Source organism: Panthera uncia (assembly GCF_023721935.1).
Source record: "Panthera uncia isolate 11264 chromosome A1 unlocalized genomic scaffold, Puncia_PCG_1.0 HiC_scaffold_16, whole genome shotgun sequence".
Classification (NCBI taxonomy): domain Eukaryota; kingdom Metazoa; phylum Chordata; class Mammalia; order Carnivora; family Felidae; genus Panthera; species Panthera uncia.
This window is the reverse complement of record NW_026057576.1, coordinates 60,219,641-60,232,797: the sequence shown is the minus strand read 5'-3', so window position 1 is coordinate 60,232,797 and position 13,157 is coordinate 60,219,641. Positions and strand designations below refer to the sequence as shown.

At 36.2% G+C, this 13,157-nt stretch overlaps 1 long non-coding RNA gene across 2 annotated transcripts in view; it reads right to left on the bottom strand.

The window, feature by feature from the left end:
- Positions 1–549: 549 nt before the first annotated feature.
- Positions 550–13,157, bottom strand: part of LOC125933900 (uncharacterized) — a 31,177-nt gene continuing 18,569 nt past the window's right edge. Inside the window, exons 3-4 of one of the 2 annotated variants that reach the window (XR_007461148.1) lie at positions 8,702–8,800; positions 550–790 (exon numbers count right to left, since the gene is read on the bottom strand). This is a non-coding gene — a long non-coding RNA (uncharacterized LOC125933900). The remainder of the gene's footprint in view (positions 791–8,701; positions 8,801–13,157) is intronic. The other variant, XR_007461147.1, reaches the window with a different exon arrangement.

Here is a 13,157-nt window from a genome sequence, read left to right as displayed (position 1 = left end):
AGACTGAATATAGTTTGATAGAAGTGACTTGGCAATAAAGAGAAAAGAGACAGGCATGTCCTAAAAGAATTGATGCAAGGCATATGGAAGATCTGACGATGTTTGGGGACAGAGGGAGATGCTAGTGGAATGAGAAAGCTTGAGGACTGATGAGAAGGAGGGAATGAATGAGGCTGCAGGTCCCAGAGGCAATAGAAGTCATTTAGTTTAATGGATAAAGGAGATGTTATTAGTCTGAAAATGGAGGAAAGTGACATCTTTCCTACAAGCAGAAAAAAAAGGAACAGGTAAAAAGCAGTTTAATGTTATAGGGAACTTTTCAAGGGAGGAAAGAAAAATATCAAGGTAAAAGAGAGATTGAGAAATGTAATGCTCATTAAAGAAGGTGGTGAACATCTGCCAAAATGAATTAAAGGAAGGGATTTGAAACAGTAGTAAATTTGGACCACTAGCTGTGGCCATCAATAGACACAGTTATAATAGTTTATATTATATTACCCAGGATACTTTTGGTTTTAAGTAAGAAAGACCCAATTTGGTAAAAAAAAATGATAAAAATGAATTTAATTGATGTGTATCAGAGTAGCTTACAAAGTTAAAGGGGAAGATAATCAAGTCTCGGCAACTTATGATCCAGGGACAGTCACAGGCCAATAGGGGTTAGAACAGGAACACAGATACCATCAATCTTCATATTTGCTGTGTCATTTATTTATGCTTCTCTCTAGCTGTTGACTCCATTTACTCTTTCTCTGTGATAGACTTGTTCATCCAGCAGGAAACATGGCCACTATAAGGAAAAGAGACATCTATTGCATTGCAAGAAATCCACATAGAAGATGCCAGGTGGCCAGCCTATTTGAGGTAATCTGGTCACTCTGCCTCAGGATGAGTTTGAGTGATGGCCTAGTAGGGTCAATGGCCATGGTGTTGGAAATGTAGGAAAACTGCAATTCCTATTCAAAACATTCATGGATAGCCTCCTAGTTTCCAATTGTTGTGTAACAAAGGCCCACGAATTTGGTCCTTATAAAACACAAATTCATTATCTCACAATATCTGTAGGTCAGAAGCCCAGATACTCCTTAGCTAGGTTCTCTGCTCAAGCTCTTATAAGACTGAAAGCAAAGTGCTAACTAAAATGCCAGCTGAGGCTAAATTTGTGCCTGGAGCTCAGGGTCCACTTCCAGCCTCTGTCTCTATTACAGAACGTAGTTTCTTGCATGTGTAGGGATGTTTTCTTGCTAGCTAGTTTTAGCCAAGTTTCCTCTTTGCTTCTAGAGACCACCATCAGGTCCTAGCTGTGTGGCCTCTCTCATAGATTATAATATGATTGTTCCCTTGTTTCCAGGCTAGAATATCTTGATGATGCTCTACCTTCTTTTTGAGACTTTAGCAGATTAAATTAGGCATACCTAGGATAATCTCTAATTTGATTAACTTGAATTCAACTCTGTAGGGATCTTGATTACATCTAAAAAAACCCCAAAAAACCTTTTCCATACCTGAGAGATTAGTAATAGGATTGATACGCTGTAATGTTCATTGGTGCTGCCTACACTAGAAGGGAAGACATAAAGAACATACACACATGAGGGGCTGGTGGGAATTTTGGGGGTCATCTTAGAATTCTGCCTACAAGGGTCTACTTCCTGGCCCACAGTGATTCATGTTTCTCCCACAAGCAAATTACATTCGTGCCCCCCCTTTTAACACTCCCAAGAGTTTCATACCATTATAGCTCAGTTCAAACCCTAATTTTAGTCATATAAATCACTTGAATTAGATGTGGATGAGGCTTGTATGTGTAATTTATTAGGCACAGCTTCTGGGCACATTCCCTCTCCATCTGTGGATGTGTGAAACTAAACACATCCTCAGCGCTCCCAGCGTATCCTCAATACTACTAATGTACAATAGTAGAACAGGTATAGGTCAATAGTTACATACATTCTGGTTCAAAAAGGGGGGATTTCCCCCAGTCACTCTCTGTCTCTCTCTCAAAAATGAATAAGCACTACTTTTTTTTAAAGGGAGGAAAAAGATGGTATATTTACCATCCTTGGCATTCATCCAAGTCAGTTTAGAAATTTGTCCAGGCAGACCCCAATACTTTCATGATTAGCTTCCAAGTCCTGGCACTAGTTATCTATAGCTTTTGTTTCAACCCTTTGGGTACTTGACTCCACCTTCCTTTTTCATGGAAGACAGCACGTGTTTGTGGCTGAGCAGTGTTGTGAACCTTCTTCCTGTCATTAGAATTTGGGGACCCAAGAGCTTATTTTTTTATTGAGATGTAATTTATGTATGACATTGTTTGAGGTATACATTGTATTAATTTGATACATTAATATATTGCAATATGATTACTACCATAGTATTGGCTAACACCTCTATCATATCGCATAGTTATCATTTATTTTTTGTGGTGAGAAAAATTAAGATGAATCCCTTAGCAACTTTGAAACTCATAGTACGGCATTGTTGACGATGATCACTATACTGTGCATCAGATCTCCAGAAATTTATCTATTACTTTCAAATGTGTACCCGAAAGCAATGTAACTCAATAACAATAAAATAAACAATCCAATTTAAAAATGGGTAGGGAAACTAAATAGACATTTTTCTAAAGAAGACAAATAATGGCCAACAGGTACATGAGAAGATGCTCAACATCACTAAACATAAGAGAAATGCAAATCAAAACCACAATGATATATCATATCATACCTGTTAGAATGTGTGTCATCAAGAAGACAAGAGATAACAAGTGTTGGCAAGAATATGAAGAAAAGGAAACCCTGTATGCTGTTGATAGGAATATAAATTAGTTTAGCCACTATGAAATAAAAGTATAGTATAAAAAAATTAAAAATAGAACTACCATATGAATCAACAACCCCACTTCTGAGTATTTACCCAGAGGAAGTGAAAACAGGATGTCTAAAATATCTGCATTCTCATATTTGCTGTAGTGTTAGTCACAATAGCCAAGATATGGAAACAACTTAAGTGCCTGACAACAGATGAGTACATAAAGAAAGGGTGAATACACATACAATGGCAATAATATTCAGAAAACAGCTTACTCCAACATCACCTTCACTCTTTCAGTTTCAACTAGCATTGTTTGTGCTGAAACAATTTTCTTAAGGACTTTCTGTATCTCGTGTAAATTTTACTAGGTTTTACTACAATAGTTAAAGGCACACGTACAAGATTTTCGAGATAATTTCTTCTATATCATTGGCCTTTAGCAAGATGACTGAGGGACAATGGCCTTAAGCTTCCCAGAGGCTCTCTAGTTTGAGAGGATCAGTAAAGCACCCCCTTTGTGTTATTGAATGCTTTGCGGTTTGACCTGAGATTTTAGCAAAAGGTTATATAGTTATATAGTAACACAGCAGCTTTTTTGCTATGCCAAGTTTCCAGCAGCCATTTCTGAATTTTAGAATCTTTTGCCATCCAAAGGGGTTGAACGTTTTCAAAATCATCTGATCCTGATTCCTCTTTAACAACTCTTCCTCAATTTATCTCTCTTCTCATGGATTTTCCTGTAAGTAGCAAGAAGAAACCAGGTGGTACCTTTAACACTTCCATTGGAAATCTCCTTACGTAAATGCATTATTTCAAAATTCTGCTTTCAACATTCCTGCAGTTTTGCTAGGCTTTCTGCCAATATATGATAAGGATCCTCTTTCCTCCAAATCCCCAAAATGTTCTTGACTTCATTTTGAGCCTTCACAGATAGCATCCTTAAAAGCCTTGATATCTACTGGCAGTCTGTTCAAGGCAAGTTGGGCTTTCTTTCTTATGCTCTTCAAAATTATTCCCGCCTCCATCGGTTGCCTGATTCCAAAGTTTCTTCCAAATTTTAGGTGTTGTATCAGTAGGCTCCCGCTTCCAGGTACCAATATTTGTATTAATTTTCTTTTAATTCCATAACAAATTACCACAAATTTATCAGCTTCAAATAATACAAACTTATTTCACAGGTTTCTAGAGATCAGAAGTTCAAAAATGTCATAATTGGGCTGTCTTTCTAGGACCTTACTAAACTGAAACCAAAGTGCAATCTGGGCCACTTTTCTTATCTGGAGTTCAGGGTCCTCATCTGATTTCATTGAGGTGGTTGATGGAATACAGTTCTGTGTGGCTGCAGGACTGATATCCCTATTTCCTTGCTGGCTGTTGGCTCCTACAGACTTCCAGAGGCTTCCTTCAGGTCCAATTCTTATGTTCTCCTTCATAGGTAGTTTACAACATATATCATTATTTACTTTCTTTCAGGCCCCCAGGAAAAATTTTCAGTGTTACTTCACTTTCTTTCAAAGATCTCACATGGTTAGGTCAGGGCCACCCTCAAAGTCAAATGTTTGGGAACCTAATTATAGAAGTGATATCCTGTCATATTCATTGCTGTTAGCCCCACACTGAGAGGTAATTACATAGTGCTTGTGCATAGGAAATGGGAATTTTTTCTACCACAGCTGGGTATAGTAGCAATTGTTAACACCCTGCCTTCCAATGGCATTACTGTTTCTGTTAGTGTGAATCCTGATAAAAAGTCATTATTATTGATATCTACTGTCTGTTCCCTGCCCAAGTTATTTTCAAACAAGCAAACAGCACTATCTGGGTTATTGGTCAGGACCAAAAAAAGTCATTCCCAACTCTCTCTTTTACTCACATCCACTATGTAATCAATTAGCAGGTCCTATCTTCGACTCCTAGTCTACCCAGCATCATCTCTCATGACACCAGCAATAGCAGGAAAATCTACCTTTTCTATTCTTGATGCTTTATAATCTATAATTCATATTATAACCAGCAGTATCTTCTGAAAATTCATCAGATATATCTTCAAATATAATCAGATCATTAAATAAAGAAATTTAAAAAAATTCAATGATAGCCTATTCAACAGCCCATTATAATCCAAACTATCATGTTCTGGTCCCTGCCTGCATTGTATCCAACATTGTCTCTTATTACTCTCTTCACCCAATTCATTCACTCATTTCCAGCCACATTTTTCATTTTTGCATTAAGATTATTACACTTCCTTTTTCTTTATATTTGAGATTTGTTGATATGACTATTTCTTCATCATCCCAGTGCATTCCCTGACCATTTAACTTAAATTGTAATCTCTTTCTTGTCCAGCTGACCAACATTTCTTTTCTCTCCTTTAAAAAAAATATTCTTGTCTGTATGTCCCAACTTTCTCTATTCCTACAGAAGGGCTCAGTTCACTCCTGCACCCTGTGCTCTGGTGTCTCACCTCATCTTAAGGAGCCAGTGTTTACTTCCACTCTGGCTCTCAAGACCTCAATCCATATTTAGACTATCTCTCTAGCATGATTTGAACTATCTAATCCCCTTTGAGGGGAAAGGGGCAATGATGGAAGTGCTGCTGTGATAATACTAAGATAGACTTCAGGAAACATTAGATAATGAATTACAATGCAACATTTTAAGATGTAAACTAAGCTCCAAATAAATATATGAAAGTTGTCTAATTCTCCTTGTAATTTCTATGATTTTTGTGACCAAGAAATATTATTTTTTTCATTTCTTTTTTTAATTTAAATTTTAGTTAAATTTAAATTTAACTGAACACTGAGTGCTCATCATGAGTGCCCTCCTTAATACCCATCACCCATCTAGCCCATCTGCCAACCTCCTCTCTGCGTCAACCCCCCAGTTTCTTCTCTATCCTTAAGAGTATCTGTGGTTTGTTTCCCTTTCCTCTCTTTAATCCCCTCTTCCCATATGTTCATCTGGTTTGTTTATTAAATTCTATATATGAGAGAAATCATACGGTATTTGTCTTTCTCTGATTGACTTATTTTGCTTAGCTTAATACATTCTAGCTCCATCCACGTCATTGCAAATGGCAAGATTTAATCCTTTTTGTGGCTGAGTAATATTCCATCATATATATATATATATACATATGTATATATATATATATGTGTGTGTGTGTGTGTGTGTGTGTATCCATATCCTTTATGCATTCATTAGTCAATGGATATTTGGGCTCTCTCCATAGCTTGGCTATTGTTGATAATGCTACTATAAACATTGGGGTTCACATACCCCTTTGAATCATCACCAAAGGCAAGGGAAACAAAAGCAAACATGAACTATTAGGACTTAATCAAGATAAAAAGCTTCTGCACAGCAAAGGGAAACATCAGCAAAACTAAGAGGCATCTTACAGAATGGGAGAAGATATTTGCAAGTGATATATCTGATAAAGGTCTATTATCCAAGATCTATAAAGAACGTATCAAACTCAACATCCCCAAACCAAACAACCCAGTTGAGAAATCGGCAGAAGACATGAATAGACACTTTTCCAAAGAAGACATCCAGAGCGCTAACAGACACATGAAAAGATGCTCAATATCACTCATCATCAGGGAAATACAAATCAAAACCACAATGAGATGACACCTCATATCTGTCAGAATGGCTAAAATTAACAACGCAAGAAACTATAGGTGTTGGCGAGGATGTGGAGAAAGGGGAACCCTCTTGCACTGCTGGTAGGAATGCAAACTGGTGCAGCCACTCTTAAGGATAGTATTGTGATTTATCAAAAAACTAAAAATAGAACTACCCTACAATCCAGCAATTGCACTACTAGGTATTTACCCAAAGAATACAAAAATACAGAATTATTTTTATTTTTGGCTTACAACTGGTTATCAAACCTTATTTAATTTTGGGTGTGCTTTTATGTAACATATATTTAAATGCACATATTTACATTGTTACAATTGCTTTTAATCTAAGGTAGTCTTAAAATTTACATAAATAAAACTTTAGCCTTAAATTCAGTAAACATGTTTACTTTTTAATAAAACAATGTATTCAAAGGGATAAACCAATGTAATTTGCATTCATTTAGATATATATTGGGAGACAAATTTTTATTCCAATAATGACGAACTCTGATGAAATAGTTGATCCATATTCCATAAAATATCTCCTACTTGAAATGTAGTAGGTATGTGTGGGCATATATGGAAATGTGTGTACATAAATATGTAAATATGGATCATACTCTTTTATTTTTTTTTAATTTTTTTTTAATGTTTACTTCTGAGACAGAAAGAGACAGAGCATGAACGGGGGAGGGTCAGAGAGAGAGGGAGACACAGAATCTGAAGCAGGCTCCAGGCTCTGAGCTGTCAGCACAGAGCCCGATGCGGGGCTTGAACTCACTGACCGTGAGATCATGACCTGAGCCGAAGTCAGATGCTTAACCAACTGAGCCACCCAGGCGCCCCTGGATCATACTCTTTTAAAACATAATCTGATTTGAAGCCCTGCTTTTGACTACTAGTCAGAGTTTGACAGTTGTGTAGCTTTGAGAAAGTCCCTTTTTTTTAGACTTCGGTTTTTCTCTTCTGTTAAATGGAAATAATAATATCTAAAATGTAGAATTCTGTGAAGATCAGACTTATGTGATGCCCTTTACTATCACTGGTCACATAGTAAATTTGCACTAAGCATATAATCAGGCACATAATGATAGAGTAACAGTTTGGAAATGATTAGTTTTCTACTGATGCCATAGCAAATTATCACGCATTGAGCATCTTAAAACCACACAAATGTATCATCTTGTAGTTCTGTATGTCAGAAGCCGAACACTGGATTCTCTGGGCTAAAATATAGATGTTGGGAAGGTTTTTTATAGAGGCTCTAGGAGAAAATCTGTTTCTTACTTATTTTAGTTGTTGGCAGAATTAATTCATTTCCTTGTTGCTATAGGACACAGGTCCCCAATTCTTTGTCACCTGAGGGCTGCTCTCTGCTTCTAAAAGTTACCTACATATCCTTGGTCATGGTCCTTTTCTCCACAAGGGTTGAGTCTCTCTCATGCTTTGCATCTCTCCTGCCTCTTCTTCTGCGACATCACTTGACCCACTCATCCGCCTTCCCTCTCCCACTTGTAAAGACCCACTTGACTACATTAGATGAAGCTGGATAATCCATGATATTCTGCGGGTTGTAAGGTCTGTAACCTTAGCTGCATTTGCAAGGTCCTTTTTTAAAAATTTTTTTTCAATGTTTATTTTTGAGAGGGAGAGAGAGAGAGAGAGAGAGAGAGAGTGAGAGCATGAGCAGGGGAGGAGCAGAGAGAGAGAGAGAGAGAGAGAGGGAGACACAGAATCTGAAGCAGGTTCCAGGATCTGAGCTGTCAGCATAGAGCCCGATGCAGGGCTCGAACTCACGAACTGAGATCATGACCTGAGCCTAGGTCGGATACTCAACCAACTGAGCCACCCAGGCACCCCTGCAAGGTCCTTTTTTCTTATGTGTATTAACATATTCTCAGGGTCCAGGGATGAGATTTTAGACAACTTCTGCCTATCACAGACAACATTCTTTAAGAATGCTGTATACTTTTTCATACAGAATCTGACAAAATATCAGTTTAGCATATTTTCCAGCTTTCCGTGTCTCTAATAGTATATATTCCACTTAGAATCAAATACACAGACACATTACTAGAAATTGACTGCATTAACACTAAGCAGTGAACAATGTAGAATTTAGCATCAGAATACACAGACACACACTGAAAGATGTATACACATACAGACACGCACGTATATCTGTGCCTGAAATTAATATGCAGATCTAAGTGCAGTGTGATTTTTATCTTAATCAGCCTCACCTGGGAATTGACGTTTCTCTTCTTGGGGGATGTGATCAAGGGAAACATCACAGTTTTATTTGCATCTGATGTTTTCTGTTCTCTTTCATTTTCCTGGTTCTAAATTTTGAAACATTTATTCATCTCGAATTAGTCTTTATCAGGAATCACTTCCTTTTCAGAGCAAATTTTTTTCCCAAGCTTTCTCAATTACTACTATAATTGCAAGAAATTCAAGGGCTAAGTATCAGTTCTTCATCATCTGGTCTTCTAGAGCTCTGATTATATCCTCCCCCCCACCCCACCCCATTATCTGCTGCACAATTTCATCCCATCTGGAAACTTAAAGGGGACTATTTCTTTCCTGTTTTGATAAAGCTATGCCTGTCACAACTGCCTTTGACCTCAGAGGAATGATTTCATCTTTGTGCTCCAATGCCAGGAGGGGAGTTATAAAGATTGACCTAGTTTTAGGGGAAAGAAAACAACATCTAGGCTGAGTCATACCTGGAAAGTATTTCCCAGTGTGCAGAAGACATTTATTGTACTGATGCATAATTATTTTGTCCCAGACTCCCACACCCCTGCTGACTGCAGCCACCGAATGTAGCTCTTTCACTGCCCCGTGCCCTCTTCTGTGTGCTGCTGCCCATCATGGTTCTGTACTTTTACAGATACAATCCTGGCCTAGAGAGGCATACTATGTCATATTTAACCCTCTTTAGCAGCTTCAGTAGCTGATGATTAGAAGCATAAATAAATAATATGAGCCAAGTGTCACAGTGTTTAAAAGCTGACCATTCACTATTCATACACTCTATGTAGAGTACATAAATTTAGTGAAAGTATTAATTTCACATTTATTTATCTCAGTATCTTAGGGGTTTGTCATTAACTCAGTACTTACTCATTTCTTCCATTCTTTTGTAAATTCTAAAAGTGATAGAAGCATTTAAAAAATAAAAAAAAAGAACAGTGTTGAAAACTTCCCCTAATACTTAAATCTATTTTTTTAGAAATTATATTTGATTGTTTCTGTTCTTATTTCTTCTAGTGGGCATCTCATAATTGTAAGCAATATCCTTATACATTATTTCCTATTTATCAACATAAATCCTATCTTTTTATCCTCTACTATGAGAGCTGACACCCATGGTTGATGTTCACAATCGTTTCTTCTCACTTTCCCCCTCCTTCCAATCATCGTGAGATGTGTTTTTGGTTCTGTTTTTTTATTTTTTAATCCTTCCCATAAATCTTAGTAATGTGTTGAAATATAATTTTGATCCATTATACTTGCATAGTATACTTTTACTTCTCTTAATACAAAATGTTAGAACTGGTACTGCTGTATCTCTGCCTCACCTTCCCAGTTCCCCTCTGCTCATCATCCATAGCATACATTTCACATTGGTATTTATAACATTTACATTTCATTACATAGCTATACCTTTACATGCTCTGTCTTTGATTGATTCTGAGAAACTAAAGGTCGTGAACACTTACTATTACAATATAGTAATGTAAATATTACCTTGAGAACAACCATATTATTGGACCTGTAGAGGGTGCAGGATCAGCTTTTTTTAAAACTTACTCTTTCTCAGGAGAGAAATGCAACAGGCAAGATGGATTGGAATCACTCTTTAATACTCTATTAACCTCATAAAGTCATGTCATCTTCTAATTTCCTTCATATTGGGGCCGTAAGTTACACACCCAATTTTTTTCCATAAAGCTTTTCATTTCTGTTGTCGTTAGAAGGGTCTAAGCCTTTCTTTGCCACATCTCTGAGATCATCAAGTCTCTTCCTTCTACTAATTATTAAATGGCGATTTTACATTGATTACACTGCAGAGCTCTTACAAAATGCTATCCAATGATTTGTTTTGAAGGGACTGCTGGGTGAGAGCCATTGTTTCTTCAATGTAAATTGTAAAAGAGATCTCTTTAGCAATTTGTTTGGTTGTGTGTTTACTTATTTTTAAATTTGATTTGTTAATTTGTTGTCTCCTTTTTTTCCCCCCTGGAGAATTAGGCATGAGATCATGAAGGACCAGAAGATGGGCTGAATGTTAACTTTGTAAAGCTGAAAGTCAGATACCATAGGTGTTCTAGAATTAGTCCTCAAACAGTAAGTCCAGTTATCCAAGGAAAGCCACTGAGGAACCAGGTCACCTGAACAAACAGTGTTTGTAGGAGAGGAATGCCTTCCTACGGTCCTGATTGGAATAGAAATTGAACCCTTTCTTAGAGGTGTTAAAATGTCTTTATAAATAGACATAAATAATGTCTGAATAAAAAAGTGGCAACTTTTAAGGGCCAACATTTTAGCAATTAATATTTAAAATTTTGAGAACAGCTCTATTCACTTCTGGTTATTGCTCAGGAACCTTTCAGGTTCTGAAGATAGTTTTATTTATTGTTAGAGTAACTCTTTAATGTGTTTCATGAGACCCAGCTTTTCTCTGAGTTGTCATAGATGTATTAGTGGTAATTTAGGAAAAACTTGTTAAGGGCTGCAAGCCACACACTATGTCCTCATTTAATATCTCCATTTAAAAACATTTTTGATTTATATCAAATATGGTGCATTTCATGGGGATTATTCTTCTCTGGTATGAGGTGAATAGTTGCAGATGAGATCCATTATCATGGAGACTTTGTATGGCCAATTATGGCCCATCCTTCTAATGATAATGCACAACTAAAGTAGTACAGTATTTTCTATAAGATAATTTTATACTTTTATAATTCTACTTAAATTAAAAGGGAGAATATATCTGAGGTTAATACCTATTACTTTAAAAGAACTGCCAAAAAATGCCACCGTTAAAATTTACATAATGTATGCAAAATGACTTTTGAATTGTATTCAAAATTTATATCAAGGATGCTTGATTTGGGGAATTTATGTGTATTTCCTATTGCATTTAAAAAGTCCTTAACTCTAATTTAAAAAATAAAAATGTATTTAAAGTGTTGTACTTTCTACGAATCTGCTATATGAGGATTAATTTCCTGCAACACTTAGAGTTTTCTAGATTATATAAATATCTCCCAAAACATGTTCAGGTATATTGGGCAGAATCTCCTCTCTCAAGTTAAAAATGTGAAACCGCTATGCTTCCTGTTAGCTATAGTATATTGAGCAAAGGAAATAGAAATGAGTATACAATGTTTATAATAAATGATTGTGTTTATTAATACAAATTGAAAAGACATTTATAAAAATGCCTAGCAGAGGATCTGCAGGCTAACTGGTGTTTAATAAATGCCCCTTCTCTTATTTTGTGCTAGTGTAATGAAGAAAAGAAATATTAACCAGAGTAGTAAAATTCTACACTAGGAAAATAGCTTTGTTTCATCCAGTCCCAGTTTTTAGCCTCAGGCAAAGTAAACATAACAATAAATCTTTATTTAGTTCATCTAACTACAAAAGTATAGCATTGTGTACTTAATAGTTCTTAGAAGGAAATTCCTAATGATTTAACAGAATGTAGTACATTTTCTGGGCTGAATCCATAAGTAATAAATTGTGGGAATTTATAGAGTTTGAAATTGCACACCAAAGTTTTCTTGAGATAATAGAATAGTGGTAACCTATCATTTATATCTGTCTATTTACAACCTAAATATCCTATGATGCATTGTTGGTTACACATTATTCCTCTATGGGATACTCTTCACTCAATGAGCTAATAACAGTTCTCCAAAACAAACTGAAGTGGGATCATGAATTGGTTATTTGTATCTCACAGGTCAATGGCTGTGGAATCAAAATAGGAAGAAGTTTTTGTTGCTTAATGTAGATTTTAAGAATATATAAATGCTTTTGTGAAATTTAAGACCATTTATTTGAATTGCATGGTTAAAAATACAATTTAAACGTAAATTTTCTCGAGGTAAATGATGAGTATTTTTTCAAGCATGTAATGAGATTGCACGTCTCTCTTCATTTGATGATTAATACATAAGTTGGTTTTAAAATATTTAAAGTAAATATACAAATTGCTTGTTTATGAACTAAACAGTTCAGTAGCTCTTTTTAAGTCAAAAGTGTTTTTCAAGTAACACATCTAAATGTTTCACAGAACTCAAAATCTAGATTGTGGAAGAGGCCTCACTAACTCAAAGAAAAAGAATTTTCAGTTTAGAAGGCAGATTATTCTTTCCAATTTTGTTTCTGAAAAAAAGAGAAAACAACTCTTTTTAAGCAAAATGGCTGCTTTAAAATTTTTTTAATGTTCTAGTTATTTTTGAGAGAGAGAGAGAGACAGAGTGCGAGTGGGGGAAAGGCAGAGAGAGGGAAACACAGAATCGGATACAGGCTCCAGGCTCTGAGCTGTCAGCACAGAGCCCCATGCAGGGCTTGAACTCAGACCGTGAGATCATGACCTGAACCAAAGTTGGACGCTTAAACAACTGAGCCACCCAGGCACCCCCAAAATAGGTGTTTTAAAACAAGAAGCTTTAG